Genomic DNA, 17,150 nt, shown 5'->3' on the forward strand with positions numbered 1-17,150 from the left:
TGATCACAACTGCACAGACATGATTTGACTCTGATCCTCAAGATGTTCTTATTTTTTTTAAGATTTTATTTATTTGGCCCCACATCAGGCTCTCTGCTCAGCGGGGAACCTGCTTCCCTTCTTCTCTGCCTGCCTCTCTGCCTATTTGTGATCTCTGTCAAATAAATAAAATCTTTAAAAAAAAGATTTTATTTATTTGAGTGAGAGAGAGCGAGCGTGCTCATCAGAGAGAGAGAGAGAGAGAGAGAGAGAATGAATGGGCGAGCAGGAGAGAGAGAAGCTGACACCTTGCTTAGCAGGGGGCCTGATGCAGGGCTTGATCCCAAGACACAGGAGTATGACCTGAGCTGATAGCAGACCCTTAACTGACTGAGCCACCCAGGTACCCCCCAACAACTAATCATAACATTAATAAATGTGTTTTTATATTGCTGCAGCCAAAGAGTCCAACAACCATAAAAAATATTCATTGAATATCTCCAGTCCCATGTTGAACTATCAGCCTTAACACTACCAATTTCTTTGCTTGTTTTTGCTTTTTTAAAAAAGACTTATTTATTTATTTTAGAAAGTGCAAGTGCAAGCGGAGGCTGGAGGGGCAGAGGAAGAGGGAAAGAGAGACTCTCTAAAAGACTGCCCATTGAGCGCAGAACCCTACACAGGGCTCATTCCCATGACCCTGAGCTGCAAGCAGACATCAAGAGTTGGACGTTTAACTGACTGAGCCATCCAGGCACCCCTGCTTGGTTGGTTTGACTAAAGAGAAAATGTTTCTGGCCTGAAGAGCCAGGAAAAGACTCAACTTATAGTTAGAAGAACTGCTCATATTTTCAGGAACTAAGAGCTTCTCCTCAATATGTAAAGTTTTCTTCCTTTAAAAAATTTTCCTACCATCTTTTACAGTACACTTTGCCTTTAAATAGCAAACCCTTTTGAAGTCACAAAAATTATTTCTCCAACTATTCAACCCCTGGATACCAAATGGAAAGAAAACCCAGTAAAATCAATTTCAGAAATCTAGAAGAGTCAGCGAGGTATTCAAATCAAACAGGGAAGTTTTGGACTCTGAACACAAATTCATTCAAATATTAAAACTTACAGAACTCATAAATAAACTCACTTTTAAGGGACTGGGCCTCCAAAGTTACAAACCGTGGGCAAAAGTTACCACTATCCCTTTATCTTTACTGACAGAGGTAGTTCCTTTAAGAACTATCTTACAAAGGTCAACTTTTACTGGGTCTTCCAAAATCAATTCTTCACAATGAGAAATGGGCATCGGTTAGATAAATAGAATAAGAATAGAACAAGTCAATATATTCATAAGCTTCTGCTGTCCTTGGGACCCGAATTCTAGTGCAGGCTTTGCAGATGCTTTCCTAAATCAGACTTTTCTCAGTCTTCAAATGAGGATGACTGTCCAAGGTCTCTTTCAGAGCACAAGTCTATGCCCCTCTGGAAATAATGTTAAAATTATATCTGCCTTGGGGTGCCTGGGTGATTCAGGCAGTTGAGTGTCCAACTCTTGGACTCTTGGTTTCGGCTCAGGTTGTGATCTCACGGTCAAGGGATCAAGCCCAAGTCAGGCTCCGCCCTCAGTAAAGTGTCTGTTTAAGGATTCTCTCCCTCGGCACCCTCTCCACTCATACACACTCACTCTCCCTCTTTCAAATAAATATATCTTAACAAAAATATGTATGTGCCACTCTTCATATATGCTTTCTAAAAACTAAAAGCAATATATATACAGTACAAATAATTCAAAAGTGATAGGAAGCTATAAATGAAAAGTAAAAGCTTTCTTCCAGACACCCAGATCCCTCTTCTAAAGCCTAAAGACCACCACTGTTTTGCAGCTTCACAAACCCCAAAAATGCACACAAAAAAGGGCACGTATGTGTGTGTGTGTGTGTGTGTGTGTGTATTCATTCACTCCCTGGAGGCACACATAGACCTATCCTTCCTAAAGGTTGTAAAGAATTCCATGTACCCTGATGTGTGGTTTCCAGGCATCTGCTATGGCAAAGAGCCCAGCAAACAGGTATATCTGAACATATATGCAAAAAAGTCCGAGAGAGCCTGTACATTGTTTATTTTGATAGATAATGCCAAATTGCCCTACAAATGTTATATTTATATATATTCCCTGAATGACTGTCAGATTCCTTGCACCTTTGAGCATATACCCACTTGACAAGATAGTCATCCAGAATGGCCAGAGACAGAAAAACAGAAACAAAATGAACCAGTGAGACTTAGACCCAAAAAAAAAAAAAAAAAAAGTCAGAATTATCTTTTATGAATTAAGTGGACAAACTTCAACCAAAAATATAGCAAACATGATATGTGGTACTTGCTTGTTTATAAGATATAAGTGCTGCTGCTCCCCTGAGATGTTTGTGTAAAAAGACACTGACAGGAAAATAAATTTCAGGTGGGAAGCAAAAGGAGCGTAGGTAAGCAACTTATACTGCAGAGTCTACGTGAATCCCAAGAACACATGGTTTTTAGATCGGAATGTGAATTTAATAACATGTACCGCTAAATTCCTTCACATATAACCTGGCTATTTTCACCCAGAGAGGTTTATCAACACAGAAGTCAATTTAGTTCCTTATCTTTGTCACTGGCAAAGGATCCCAAAGAGTTCAGCAATTTATCCCCAAATTAAATGGGATAGATATGATCCAGAGGTGATAAAACTGTTAATGAAGCACATAGGAAGCAACTCTTGATGTATTTTTAAAGTGTTATTCACTTGGACAATTATCTTAGTTTAACAGGACGTATTCACAAAGGACCATGTAAACATCAGGTGACTCTCAAGAGTGTTTGTGTGTGTATACGTGTGTGTATGGGGGTAGCATATGAGTTTCTAAGAACAAAATAAATATATTCAAAAGATCTTATTTTACTTTCCTATAATTTAATATCAGCATTACATCTTCACTGGCAGTATGCTATCACATTTTGGAGGAAAAACAAAAATATGTTAGGGTTACACTGATATGTAAAACAAAACAAAACAAAAATAACAACCTTTTTTTACTTTAGTATCAGGGAAATGCAGTATATGTAATGCTGTATGTTTTGCTTTCAGCAGGAGCTCCCTCTAATTTTGTAAGAACACTGGGAAAATACAATTTAGGAACACCTACTATGAGATTATTCCCAACACATTTTTCCTTTCCTCACCCAAGTAAACCAACCACACCCAACACTAAATCTCTCCAAAAAACTGCCCCCAGGTTCTTATATTGTCAGGGGATCACTAAAAAAGACACAAACAAAGCCTCACAATCTTAAGCATCAATCGGAAGCCCTCAGAATCAAGGCCAACCTTACATACACCTACACACAAAACTAACCAAGCCCAGCACATCCTACATTGAAAGACAGAAGCATTTCTTTCAAAATGAGAGTTGGGGGGGGAGGGTGGTTTTCTCAGCCCTTGCTCTGACTACATCATAAATGATCAATGGAGCCCAACTCCAGACACTGGACTCGGAGCAGATAGTTCTGGGTATCCAATGAGGCATCAACTGGGAAAGGAAGGGGAAGTTGAACTAAATGGGAGGCAAAGTCAAACGGAAAAAGTGCCTGGCAAGGGTCCTATGATATTATCAAAAAATCACTTAAGAGGCCCACAAATTCTGCCACTAATGAAGAAGCCCTTACCTGTAAGGCTTATGATTTGGGTAGGCCCTTTAAGACGGCAGCTGTAGAAAAATTAAAATCTTCTCAAAGCTGGCAAATTCTACCTAATGGAGTTCGATGTCCCAGCTACCAGACTGAAGTCCACAGCTTAATAGGTAAAAATTCTAGATTAAGAGTTTTCAAATAAAAATTATAAAACAAACAAAAACAAATATTCTATTCACATAATTAAAGAAGCAGATCTCAGAATGGGACAAAATAATTACGTCCTTCACTGCAATCTACTGTTTCCAAGACACATAAGAATCTGTTTCTTGGATTTCAGATTGGTATTAAGTGGCAATGAATCAAGGACAGAAAAACAAATGACTACTTGAAACTAATCCAAAAACCAAATCCAAAGACATTCAATTTAATACTGAGCTTGCACATACTGTCAAGAACAAACTAAAGCAGTATTTGGGTTGAGTTGCTATGTTGAATGGCAGACTACTATGACCTAAAAGAAAGCAATGGCTTATGATTGGCTACAGACAGTCTGGGAAACCAAGTACGCATTTATTGGTTACTGCCCATCCTTGCCACAAAAGTTTATCCAATCAGATCACGAAATACAAATAACTTCCAAAAGTAGGTAGTTTGAATTTTTTTCCATTGTATCAGTTTTGAATGAATACATCCTCTATACAAGGCACAGCAGCCAAGGCACTGTCCTGTGGGGGAAGGGAGGTATCGTAGTTTTCTACTGTTGTGTAATAAATTGTGAAAATCTGACGTCCAATGTCCTTGAGACTTCCACATAATTTACAATTAACTCAATCACTTCTGTAAGTATCTCATGTCTATAAACTGACTTTTCACAAGTGATGTTAATTTAGCTAATTCAAAACATCTTCCTAGTTGGCAATAAACATGATAGTTATCCTAATTCTTTCTTTTTTTTTTTTTAAGATTTTATTTATTTATTTGACAGAGAAAGAGAGAGAGATATCATAAGTAGGCAGAAAGGCAGGCAGAGGGAGAGAGGGAAGCAAGCTCCCTGCCGAGCAGGGAACCTGATGTGGGACTCTGAGATCATGACCGGAGCCGAAGGCAGAGGCTTAACCTACTGAGCCACCCAGGCGCCCCCTGTTATCCTAATTCTTTATTCTAGAATGAAATTATGATCTCTACTTTAATATCTATAATACTTGGAGATGAAAAATTATTCAAAACGAAAAAATTGTTTTAAAAAGGACTATAGATATTTACAGTGAAATCATTCACAATTTGTAGGGAGGGAAGGTAGGGGGAGACTGGTGTCGGCACAGTGCTCACCATGCAGTCTGTAGACTCTTCAGATCTTTTCTTGCCTCTCTGCCTTCAAGTAGTGATAAGAGAAGAAGAAATAAATTTAAATCCACCCATTTTAGTACTTGTGAGCTTGGTTAAGGAACTGGAGACTAAGTTTAGAAAAATTTGTTAAAATGAGGTTTTGGCATTATAAGAAGCTTTAACCAGATCCTATTAAAAGGATCCAAACGGGGGCACCTGGATGGCTCAATTGGTTAAGCATCTGCCTTCAGCTCAGGTCATGATCCCAAGGTCCCAGGATCAAGTTCTGTATCAGGCTCCTTGCTCAGCGAGGAGGCTGATTCTCCCTCTGCCTGCTGCTCTGCCTGTTTTTGAGTGCACTCTCTCTCTCTGACAAATAAATAAACAAAATCTTAAAAATGGGGGGGGGGGGTCCAAACTCTGGATGTACTTTTTTTTTTACAGTTTTTATATGCAATAAAATTAATCTTTTTGTGTACACTCTTGTGAATTTTAACAAAATTCATGTGTAAGACCACTGCAATCAAAATACAAAAGTTTTTATGTAAATTTTAAGACAACCATAAATAAAAGAATTACTTAAAGCACTTACTTCAAAAGACAAGATTTCTATCAAGTCAAAAGCAGACAAAACAGGACCTAAAAATTTAAACAAGGATTTACTGAAAATAGAGGAATACTGGCCCTGTCCACTTTTGCTCTTGCCTTCTAGCCAATCCCAAATCACTACAATTGTCCCCGTTTCGTTAATTCCCACAGCTTCAGTCACCATGTACGTGCCTATCTCTACTGCAAACCAACTTCCTGCTACTACGCATCAAGCGCCTATCTCACAGGCATCTTAAACTCAGCAGATCCAAAACGGAATCCTATCCTCCTCCCCCAAAACCCGATTATCTTGTATGATCCTACCAATCACCCAAGTGCTCAAACCAGATATGCTGGAGTTAGCCGTAACTCCCCACTCACTCTCACTGCACCTCCACTTCCCGACCCCAAAATTAGTCTTGTCAATTTTACCTCAGAAATATATTTCAAACCCATCTGTTTCTCTTGATCCCCACAACCAACAGCTTAATTCGTTCAGGACATTATTAGACTGCAGTATTACCCTAATTAGTATAACACTTTCTTGTTTCATTCCTGCAGAGTAAGCTAGTGCTTGGCACATCTTTGCGCAAAGTATTTATTTCCTCCATCCAGAATGCCTTTCTTTCCCCTTTGTAAACGACTAATCTCTCCAAGTTGTATTTAAATGCTTCCTCCTCCCCATTTTCAATGTGTAAATCTCTTGCTTCTGTAATTACCTGCCTTTCTCACTAGACTCTGAGTCCCAAGAGGGCAGCACTCAACTGTGATATTCACCTTGGCAAGCCTGGTGTCTAGGCAGTGCCCAGCAAATAGTAGGTGCTTAATAAGTGAAAAAGGAATGAGTGACTGTATCATGATTCAGATAAAATGGCCTCAAGGATTTTTACTTTGCTAAGATTCTACACTTAACAAGTGATCTTCTGCTTAATACAACACAGTATTTACAAGCTGCATGATCTCAGGCAAGTTATTAAAAAAAAAAAAACCTCTGTGCCTCAGACTCCTCACCTGTAAAATACAGGTAAGAATACTTCCTTCATAAGGTTACTATGAAGATCAAATGACTTATATACATGTAAAATGCTTAGAGCAGGGCCTGGAACACAGTGAGTCCTCGGTAAACATTAGCAATTGTTAGCTTTTGCTAATAATATCCTGACACTAGAAGGGGAATGGACTGAGCAGACATACATTTTCTATGTACGTTAGACCACCCTTCAGTGAAAATTAGTAAAATGGCATTCTTGGGGAACTGAGTTTCTGAGGAACTCAGTCAGTTCAACGTTAAGGGACTCTTGATTTCAGCTCAGGTCATGATCTCAGGGTCCTGAGATCCAGCCCCATGCTGGGCTCTGCGCAGGGAATAGAGTCTGCTTAAGATTCTCTTTCTCCCTCTGCACTTCACCACCCCCATAAATAAATAAATGAATGAATGAATGAATAAACAGATATAGATAGATAGATAGACAGATAAAATGGTGTGCTGGTTTATCTGTCCCCCCCTTGTGAGTTTGTGTAGCACTTTTCCCTGAGGCCAATCAACTCTCATGAAACTGAAGAAACAGTTCACTTGCAAAACTTTAGAATGTACTCTGAATCCTGAAGGCCCCACCCCAACCAAAGCATCCTGAGAGGGCTTGTCAGAAGAGCTAGTTGGTCTGGGCGCCTGGGTGGCTCAGTGGGTTAAGCCTCTGCCTTCGGCTCAGGTCATGATCTCAGGGTCTGGGATTGAGGCCCACATCAGGCTCTCTGCTCAGTGGGGAGTCTGTTTCCCCCTCTCTCTCTGCCTGCCTCTCTGCCTACCTGTGACCTCTCTCTCTCTCTCAAATAAATAAATAAAATCTTTAAAAAAAAAAGAAGAAGAAGAGCTAGTTGGTCACCTTATGACATCTTACATTGGTTCTTTCTAAAACACAACATTCTGTTCAAAGGCAGTACAGTTCAGTGAAAAGAATATGATGCTAGGTGAGAGACACTTTAAAGTATGCCACTGATTAGCTATGAACCTGACTGTGCACTTTATGAAGTTTTTATTTTAATCCCACTGAATTTAGCCCACACTGTTATATTAGTTTCAAGTGTACAACATAGTGATTCAACACTTCCACACAACACCCTGTGATAATTGTGCACTTTAAATAGAGTCTGAGTTAAAAAAGTACTAGTCAGTTCTCAATTATCCATACAAAAGGGGGTAAAAAGTGGCACAAGTAATTCAAAACAGAGAGTAAAAAACAAATCTTTAATATTTTACTTTGGAATGTATTATGTAATCTTCCTATAGATTGATATCCAAAATTGTATCTGGGCTAACCTAATAATAAAATATATTTACACAGCATGGCCATACATTAAAGTCATCATGGGAATGAATTCAAAATAAAAGGAGGAGGCCAGCATGAAATAAATTCCTATGGATAACAGGAAGATCATTTAAAACTGATTATTATTATATAATAACTCCTCTCAACCTCACAGCATCCTCTTAAGGCTCAATCTTAGCCATAAAATTCTTTCAAATGAAAATCTCTAAATGTCATTCAGAAATAAAAGGTGAGAACAACTGAATTCCCACAGGTGAATCATTCTAGAACTGGGGAGCCAGGAGACAATCATCCAACTGAAGATTTTTGCTCTCACAGACGTGGGGGTGCATTATTGTGCCTGAGGAGCTAGAAGCAGGTACCAGCCTAACTGCAGGCCAATCTGTCGTAAAACCCAGGTTTTCTTGAAAGGTTCCATATCAACCTCCGCACCAGAAAGTATTTCAGCGACCACCCTATCTAACCTCTTTGAGTCTATAGAAGAAACCGAGATCCACAGAAGTTACAACATATCTGTGAAACCACATAATAAATATTTAAGTACTAGGAAGTTCACCTCTTTATTTATTTATTATATAATTGACATATAACATTGTATTAGCTTTAGGTGCATTATGATTTAATATATGTGTAATACAACAAAATGATCACCACAATGTTAAAGTGAATAATGACACATGTTACAAAGATTTTTTTCCTTGGGATGAGAACTTTAAAGATCTATAGAAAGTTCATTATTTAAATAATGCACTTACATAAATAAATAACATTCTCCTACACTTCTTGTAAGAAAGAGACTTTAATGCATTCAGTTTAAATTGGGCCACATCTATGTATCTGCTCTATCTCCCAGTTCTATACTGAACAACTTCAGATGTGCTAAGAATAAAATCAGTCCTCTGGAATATAACTGAACTCCCATACAAGCTTCTCCACTATACCACCACACGAAGGCTTCTCGCCAATTAGTCTGTCGGTTAGGCTGTAAGCCTGTGTGTCAGCTCATACACACAGTCATGTGCCTTCTTCAAATCTGGTCATACGATTCTGAAAGCCAGGAATATTCTCCTACCTCTTACTTGAATATTGCCCTTCTAGATCCAGGTCAAGTTCTATCTTGCCTTGAAGCCTTTCCTGATCACCCTAGCTCCCTCCGAATTCCTATCATACTCATTGTTACTTTCTTGGCAGTTAACAAAGGTTACTTAGAATCCCTTACTTGATAATTAATGTAGGATGCCCAGCACTGTAATTCTGTGTATGTCTCTCCCTACCCCCAAATTCTTTTTAGGTAGGTCTAGTGAGACCTAAGGATAGGTACTTAAGAAACAAAACAACATATCAGATGGAAAGGGGGAAATGGCTGACAGAATAATAGATTCTTTCCTTCATTAAAATGTTCTTTAATGCTGCTTAAATATCTTTGCAACTATAAGAATATCTGAAGAATAATTAGGAAAAAATGGAACAATGCAGACCCTTTAACACAAAAATCCCATTTCCATTTTGAGAATCCATCCTAATGAATCAATCTGATCAGTGTATAAATATTTATGTATTAGGATGCTCATCAGAGCATAATTTACAAGCAAAAACTGGAGAAAAAGGAAGTTCATTTGTAGGGAATTGACAAATAATGATGCATTCGTATAACAAAACTCTGTAGAGGAATTCTATGTAGTTATTTTAAAAGATTATTTTTAGTGGCATGTGATGTTTTAAGTTTTTCTTTTTTTTTTCTATTATTTTAAAATCAGAAAAAGGAAATCTTTTCATTCTGAATAAAAATATAGCATAGATTTTGCAATCACACACATATCGTTTTAAGGACTACATAGTGCGTTACTCACATTTATTGCTGTCACCACCACTTGAGTGATGCACCAGCTTGTGAAGAGAAGTAGTCCCTAACAAGCCACCAGGGTCAACATGCAGTTCATTTCCCTGCTGTTTCCATGTTGTTTCTTCAAGCCAAAAGTTTCTGTAATAATTTACCAGCAGCTTTCAAAAAGGAAGCTTCTCACCTACGCAGAGGACATTTCCCTAAGTGGTGACAGGAGGGCTATGAGTCAGGTTATCACCAAGTTGAGTTATATTCCAAAGGTCGACCATCACCTCCACCACCACTCCATCATCAGAGCACCAACTTGGAGGGGGAGTATCCCTGACTGAGCCTTTCTGGTCAACAGATTTGAGTCCTGGGGAGCACTAAGACCAAAACGGTCCTCGGTGTCTTTGTGTGGACAGAATTGCAACAGTCTGTGGCTCCTGTCACTATTCTACTTCAGATTCTCATCCACACTCTCTACCGAAGCAAGGATCTCTTGGACTATTCTTTACTCCCCAGATACCAACTTCTGAAGTTGTTTCTCTGAACTCCTATTCCCTCTTCCAAGGGGAAAAGAAGAGTTAAGATGAAAAAGTGCAAAAGCTCTGAAGGAGGACTTAGCTGGATATATTGGAAAAATAAAAAGAAAGCCAGGGCAGCTTGATCATGGTAAACAAAGGAAAATACCGTACACGAAACCGGCAAGAACCACATCACAAAGGACCTAACAGGTTATGATAGAGACTTTGGATGTTTATTTTCATAAAGTTTGCCGCTCCCACGGTGAATCAATTTTATATAAATGAGACCTAGATCTATCTTTCAAACCTCATCTGCTCTTCGAAAACCCAGTGCAATAGATTCACTGCCTGCCAGGCAGCCTCTCCTAAATGTCAATACATGCAAAGCCAAACACTATCTTTTTTTCCAAAGCAGCTCCTCCTGACTATTTCATATCTGCTAACAGACCGATCATTCACCCAGGCTTGCTATCTCAAAGCTGTCTTGCGTTCCTGGCCTACTGTCCGCCCCCACTCCTTACAGGCTCCCCAGGGCCTCAAGTCTCCAACTTACTCTCTTTTCTCTTCTCTAGTCCCACCGCCACGATCCCAGTTCACACTAGCACCAATCCCTGTGCAGCTTGCTGGAACAGGGGAACCAGTTTCCACACCTCCAGCTCTTTCCATCAAATCTATCCTATGTGATGTCATTTAGATGCTTTGAAGATCATCATAAGCACATGATATACAAATTTATTACCTCAAGGTCTGACTTCACTTCAAGCCCCACTCATAGATCTGCCTACTTAACGTATTTATACTTAGCCATGTTCGCATCTCAAATTTAACATGTCTAAAATTGAACTCCTGATTTCTGATCTTCTCTCCAAATCCCACACCTCCCCCTCCCATTCTTATCTCCCACTCCCATCTCCGTAAGCGGCACCTCTCCACATCCAACTGCTTGAGCCAGAAAGCCGGGAGTCAGTCTTGACACTCTTCTTCCTCAACCCCCACATGCAATCTATAATTAAATGGATTCTTTCTTTAACATACTTCTCAAATCCATCTCCTTTTCTTCATTGCCTCTGCCACTGAGTCCCACCTGCAAAGATTCTTAATTCCAGTGGCATGAGGGGCAGCCCAGGCACTGGGATTTGTAAAAGCTCCTCGGGTAATGAGAACACGCAGCTCTGGGCGAGAACCACCACTCTGCAGGTTCTGGACCACTAGCCTCTCTGAACCCACTTCAGCTACTTTCCCCCTTGCTCCCTCAACTCCAGCCATGCTGGCCTCCCTCCTGTCCTTGAACATCACTCATGGCGTCTGCCTTTGCTCTGGTTCACTCCTTAGGTTCTATAGATATTTACTCAAATATCAACTTTGTAGTGCTTTAGGAAGACTTTCCACGGCTATTCCACTTAAAACTGTGGAATCCACATCCATCCCAACACACCCTATCTGTTTCTTGGGCTTTATTTTCCTCCTTGGGACATACCAACTTCAAACATATCATATAATTTATTTATCTTATTTACTGCCTAAATATGCACTTCATGAGAGCTGGGATTTTTGTCTCTTTTATTCCTTTATATATCCCCAGTACCTAAAACAGCATCTGGCCCAAGGGAGGCACTCAGGTAGTATTTAACTTCCCCAGCAAGGCCTTCCCAGATTCCTCCAACTAAACTGAAGTATCCCATTATTCCCCGATAGGAATTTATTCCTTTCCTTCATTAATAATTTGTCATTACATTTGTGTTTATTTGTTGATGCTCCTTTTTTAGACTGGAAATTCCATAAAAATAGGAAATTCCATAAAAATTCCAAGCTGGTGCAACCACTCTGGAAAACAGCATGGAGGTTCCTCAAAATGTTGAAAATAGAACTGCCCTATGACCCAGCAATTGCACTACTGGGTATTTACCCTAAAGATACAAACGTAGTGATCCAAAGGGACAGGTGCACCCAAATGTTTATAGCAGCAATGTCCACTATAGCCAAACTATGGAAAGAACCTAAATGTCCATCAACAGATGAATGGATAAAGAAGATGTGGTATATATACACAATGGAATACTATGCAGCCATCAAAAGAAATGAAATCTTGCCCATTTGCGACAACATGGATGGAACTAGAGTGTATCATGCTTAGTGAAATAAGTCAAGCAGAGAAAGACAACTATCACATGATCTCCCTGATATGAGGAAGTGGTGATGCAACATGGGGGCTTAAGTGGGTAGGAGAAGAATCAATGAAACAAGATGGGATTGGGAGGGAGACAAACCATAAGTGACTCTTAATCTCACAAAACAAACTGAGGGTTGATGGGAGGAGGGGGGTTGAGAGAAGGGGGATGGGGTTATGGACACTGGGGAGGGCATGTGCTTTGGTGAGTGCTGTGAAGTATGTAAACCTGGTGATTCACAGACCTGTACCCCCGGGGATAAAAATATATGTTTATAAAAAATAAAAAATTAAAAAAAAATAGGAAAGAAAAAAAATAGGGATTTTCTATTTGGTTTGCTATTATAGACACTTTTTCGTGCTTAGTGGCACAGAGTAACTATTTTCAAGAAACAGTTAACAAATGAATTAATGAATGAGGTTGAATACATTTTCTGAAAGCACACATTGATGTGTTACTTTTCCAATCAAAATCTTTCAAAGTCTCTCCATCACTTACCACGTTAAAGCCTAACAGTCTGGTGTTGATAGAAGACCTTCCATGATCAGGGCCGATTTCTCTCCTATCTTATCTCCTATTCTCTCAGGCATCTTTTGCTTCAGCTACACTGCACTGTTCATTATTTCCAGTACACACCCTATACTAACAAACACCGCATTTCCCCACCTCCGCATTTTTGCTCATGACATTCCTTCTGCCTAAATCCCCTTTCCATCTCTGCCAATCAAAATTCCAGCCTTCAAAATACCTACCCTTCAAACCCCAGCTCAAAGGTAACCTTCACGAAGACAGTCCTGACTCCCACCCCAACTTCCCCAACTAAATGATCCCCTTCCTCTTATAAACACCAAAATATGTAATAGTGGTTTAATTCTCCACTCATTTCACCACATACCCCTTCCTCACTTTTCACAAAACCTTTTGTTTGTAGTTATTCAGTAGGTATTTCTTGAAATGAAGTCAGTTAATACCACTACTCCTATCTCTATCATAAAGCATATTTAAATGGGGATAGGAGATGGGGATACAGCGGTTCTCTTTAGCAAGACCATTAATAACCAAAAGATATTAAAGCTGGAACAGCAGATTCCCAGCCTTAACCTCCCCTTCTCTGGCTTTTCTGCTGAGACAAGATCTTCCCAAATTTTTGGATCTCAAATTTTTTAATGTATTCAACTGCTTGAAAAAATATGTTAAGCTGCACGTGCTACCACCAGGACAGAAATCCCATAAAATATATTAAAATGGGTTATCTTAAGATTATTACATATTTGAAAGAGTATCTGACTGAAAAATCTGGATACCTTAAACTCTGCTGTTTGAAAATGATCATGACTAGGAAAACGTTTCTGTTCAACAAGAAATCTGAAACTTTTAAAGTATTCCATTCATTTCCACATCATGTTAAAAGATGGCGACGAACAGTAGTAGCAATGCTGTAAAATCCTACCACGAAACACTTGTATTTCAAGTAACAGGCCTTTGTTTCCCTACCCACATCCTCTCATAAGGCTGTGGTTCCCAAAATGTAGTCCACAGATCCCTGGAGGTCTGTCTCAAGGAGTCCATAAAGTTGAAACTATTTTCACAATACTAAGAAATCTTCTGCCTTTTTCACTACATTGACATTTGCACTAGTGGTACAAAATCAACAATGGGTAAAACTACTGGTGCTTTAGCATAAATCAAGGTAATGGCATCAAACTGTACTAGAGTCCAGTGTCCTTCACTATCATATCCTGGCGATTTTTTTTTTAAGTCAGTTTCACTTAAGAATGTTTTTGATGAAGCAATAAATTTTCATGATAAAGTTGAAGCTTTTAACCAAAAATTAGAATTCTGAAAATCTTGTAGCTGCATGACAGATTCCCAATACTTACAGACTTTCCTGATGACTGATGATATTAACTAACGTGTTTTTTTGCATTTGGTTTTTTTTGTTTTGTTTTGTTTTTAAAGCAGTGTCCATGTCCAGCATGGAGTCCAATTCAGGGCTTGAATCATGACCCTGGGAGCAACACTTGAGCTGAGATCAAGAGTCAGTCTTAACTGACTGAGCCACCTGGGAGCCCCTAACGTGGTTTTTTTATATTGCATTATGAAATGTGCCATTTGCAAAATTTGCTTAACTCAATGAACCAATATTTCCCAAACACCAAATGCATATTATCAAATCACAAATGGGTAAAAAACCCATTCAAAGGGCAAGACAGATGAATGGATTTTAATGTAACAGTAACATCAATGATTTTAGTTCCCACACTGCAACTTAACTTTTGTCAAGTTTTGGTGTAGTATCAGAGACAGAGAATACGCACAACTGTCTGAAAATTCTCCTCCCTTTTCCAACTACATATCCCTTGTGGTTATATTTTCTTCAAATACTTCAATCAAAACTATCAATCACATCAGACTGAATCCACAAGCAGATATAAAAATCCATCTTCTCTTAAGACAGATATTTAGGAGATTTGCAAAAGTGTAAAAAAAAAAGCCATATTTCTCTAAGTTTATGAAAACTTATTTTTCATAAAGATATTTATGTTAACACGAGAAAGTTTTTTTTAGGTAATTATTTATTTATTTTGGAGAGACAGAGAGAGTGAAAGAGTGCATGCTCGCAAGGGGGCGGAAGCTGAGGGAGAGAATCTCAAGCAGACTCCCCATTGAGTGCAGAGCTGACCTGAGATCATGACCTGAGCCGAAACCAAGAGTTGCATGTTTAACCAACTTAGCCACCAAGGCACCCCTAGGTAATTAACTTTTTTAAACTGTTTTGGTTTTTTTTAAGATTTTTTTATTTTTTTGACAGACAGAAATCACAAGTAGGCAGAAAGGCAGGCAGAGAGGGAGAGGCAGGCTCCCCACTGAGCAGAGAGCCTGATGCGGGGCTCGAGCCCAGGACCCTGGGATCATGACCTGAGCCAAAGGCAGAGGCCTTAACCCACTGAGCCACCCAGGCACCCCTTAAACTGTTTTTTACTTTAGTTTCTAGTTTGGTAAATATCAATAGATATAAACCACATAAACAAAAGCTCTTATGGTCCTCAAAATTTTTTTAAAGTATAGAGCCACGAGACGAGAAAGTTTGAGAACCATTGCTCTAAGAGAATCTGTCTCTGATTCCAGCCACTGCCAAGATTGCTGTTTGGAGCAAATCTTCCTTTCCCCATCCTCAACCAGAGTTGAACCTAGGGCAGACATCTGGTCCAGGGAAAATCATGCTTTAGACTGGCCAAGTCAGATATCATTTGGGAATCTGAGTTAAGCCTCATGGATACTGAGGGCTATTTACGGCAGAACACTAGAGTCCATGAAGTCTTACTGCTGACGTTCTTGGAACTGTTTTGATTCCAGCCCTTTCTAAGGTCTTGTTGTTCAGCTTCTCCTTGGATTCTTCTACAACTATTTCTTTTGGAAAAATCTTTTATATGTTACTTTAAATAGGTTTCTTTTCCTTATGACCAAGAAAGCCTTAACACTACAGAACTTCAATACTGTTACCATGAGTGTTTTATTCCGTGTCCTTATCTGAGACACTGTATTATAATGAAAGTTCTCCTTCATTTGAAGATCATATTCCCACATAAAATGAAAATCACTCCAACAAAACTAAAACCTGAATGGAAATTAGAGCCTTATTCGGAACAAGAGACAAGCTTAATGGTCAGCTGTTAGATTAAAGGAAGCTTGGTTTGTTGTTTTTTGTTTTGTTTTATTCTGGAGAAGGCCATTATATATCATGTCAATACATTTTAGACAGCAAATGGCTTCATTAAAATATACTAGCCTGACAGTTTTTCAGGGAGGCTGATGAACAGAAAAAGAACAAAGTAGAGACTTGCCCTACTACATATGAACAATTACAAAGCTAAGATAATTAAGGCAGTGTCATACCAGTAGGAGATAGGCAAACAGACTAACATTACAGAACAGGGAGCACAGAAACATGTAAATGGCATTATAAAGTCGTAAGGAGCAAACATGACTGTTCGGTACATGATGCTGGGGAATATAAGACATAACTGTTACCTCAGTATAGAGGAGGATTTCTTCATTAAGACACAAAAACACACATGGTAATGGAAAAATATAATAAACCTGACTCTGTTAAAGTTTAAAAATTAGTATCAATAAAAGATAAAATTAAGGGTGCCTGGGTGGCCCATTGTGTTAAGCCTCTGTCTTCGGCTCAGGTCATGATCTCAGGGTCCTGGGATCGAGCCCTGCATGGCAGGAAGCCTGCTTCTTCCTCTCTCTCTGCCTGCCTCTATGCCTACATGTGATCTCTCTCTGTCAAATAAATAAAATCTTAAAAAAAAAAAAAAAAAGTAGAGGTAAAAAGAATTTTAAATACACTCTTGGCTCTTGGGCTGGCTACTATCAAAAATACCACCAGAAAATAATAAGAGTTGGTAAGGACGTAGAGCAGCTGGAGCCCCCGTGCACTGCTGGTACAAATGTAAAATGATGCAGCCATTACATCCAATGGTAAGACAGTTCCTCAAAGAAATTAAAAATAGAAATACCATATGATTCAGCAATTCCACTTCTGGGTATAGATCCAGAAGAACTGAAAACAAGATCTCAAAAAGCTAGCCGAGAACCCATGCTCAGAGCGGCAGGATTCACAGTGGCCAAAAGGCGGAAGCAACGCAGAGAACACCGATGAACAGATGAACAAACAAAATGGGGGGTATGCGCAGAGCGGAATATTATTCAGTCTTAAAAAGGAAGGAAATTCTGA

General features: G+C 39.1%; 1 protein-coding gene across 3 annotated transcripts in view; it reads right to left on the bottom strand.

The window, feature by feature from the left end:
- Nucleotides 1-17,150, bottom strand: part of SPOP (speckle type BTB/POZ protein) — a 65,478-nt gene that overhangs the window by 41,448 nt on the left and 6,880 nt on the right. Inside the window, exon 1 of one of the 3 annotated variants that reach the window (XM_059147914.1) lies at nucleotides 5,564-5,583. The exons of the other annotated variants lie outside the window; for them this stretch is intronic. The gene's annotated coding sequence lies outside the window, so the exon portion shown is untranslated. Of the gene's footprint in view, nucleotides 1-5,563; nucleotides 5,584-17,150 lie in introns of those variants that run through there. 3 annotated transcript variants of the gene reach the window in all.

This window comes from Mustela lutreola, chromosome 15, assembly GCF_030435805.1.
Source record: "Mustela lutreola isolate mMusLut2 chromosome 15, mMusLut2.pri, whole genome shotgun sequence".
In the NCBI taxonomy this organism is placed as follows: Eukaryota; Metazoa; Chordata; class Mammalia; order Carnivora; family Mustelidae; genus Mustela; species Mustela lutreola.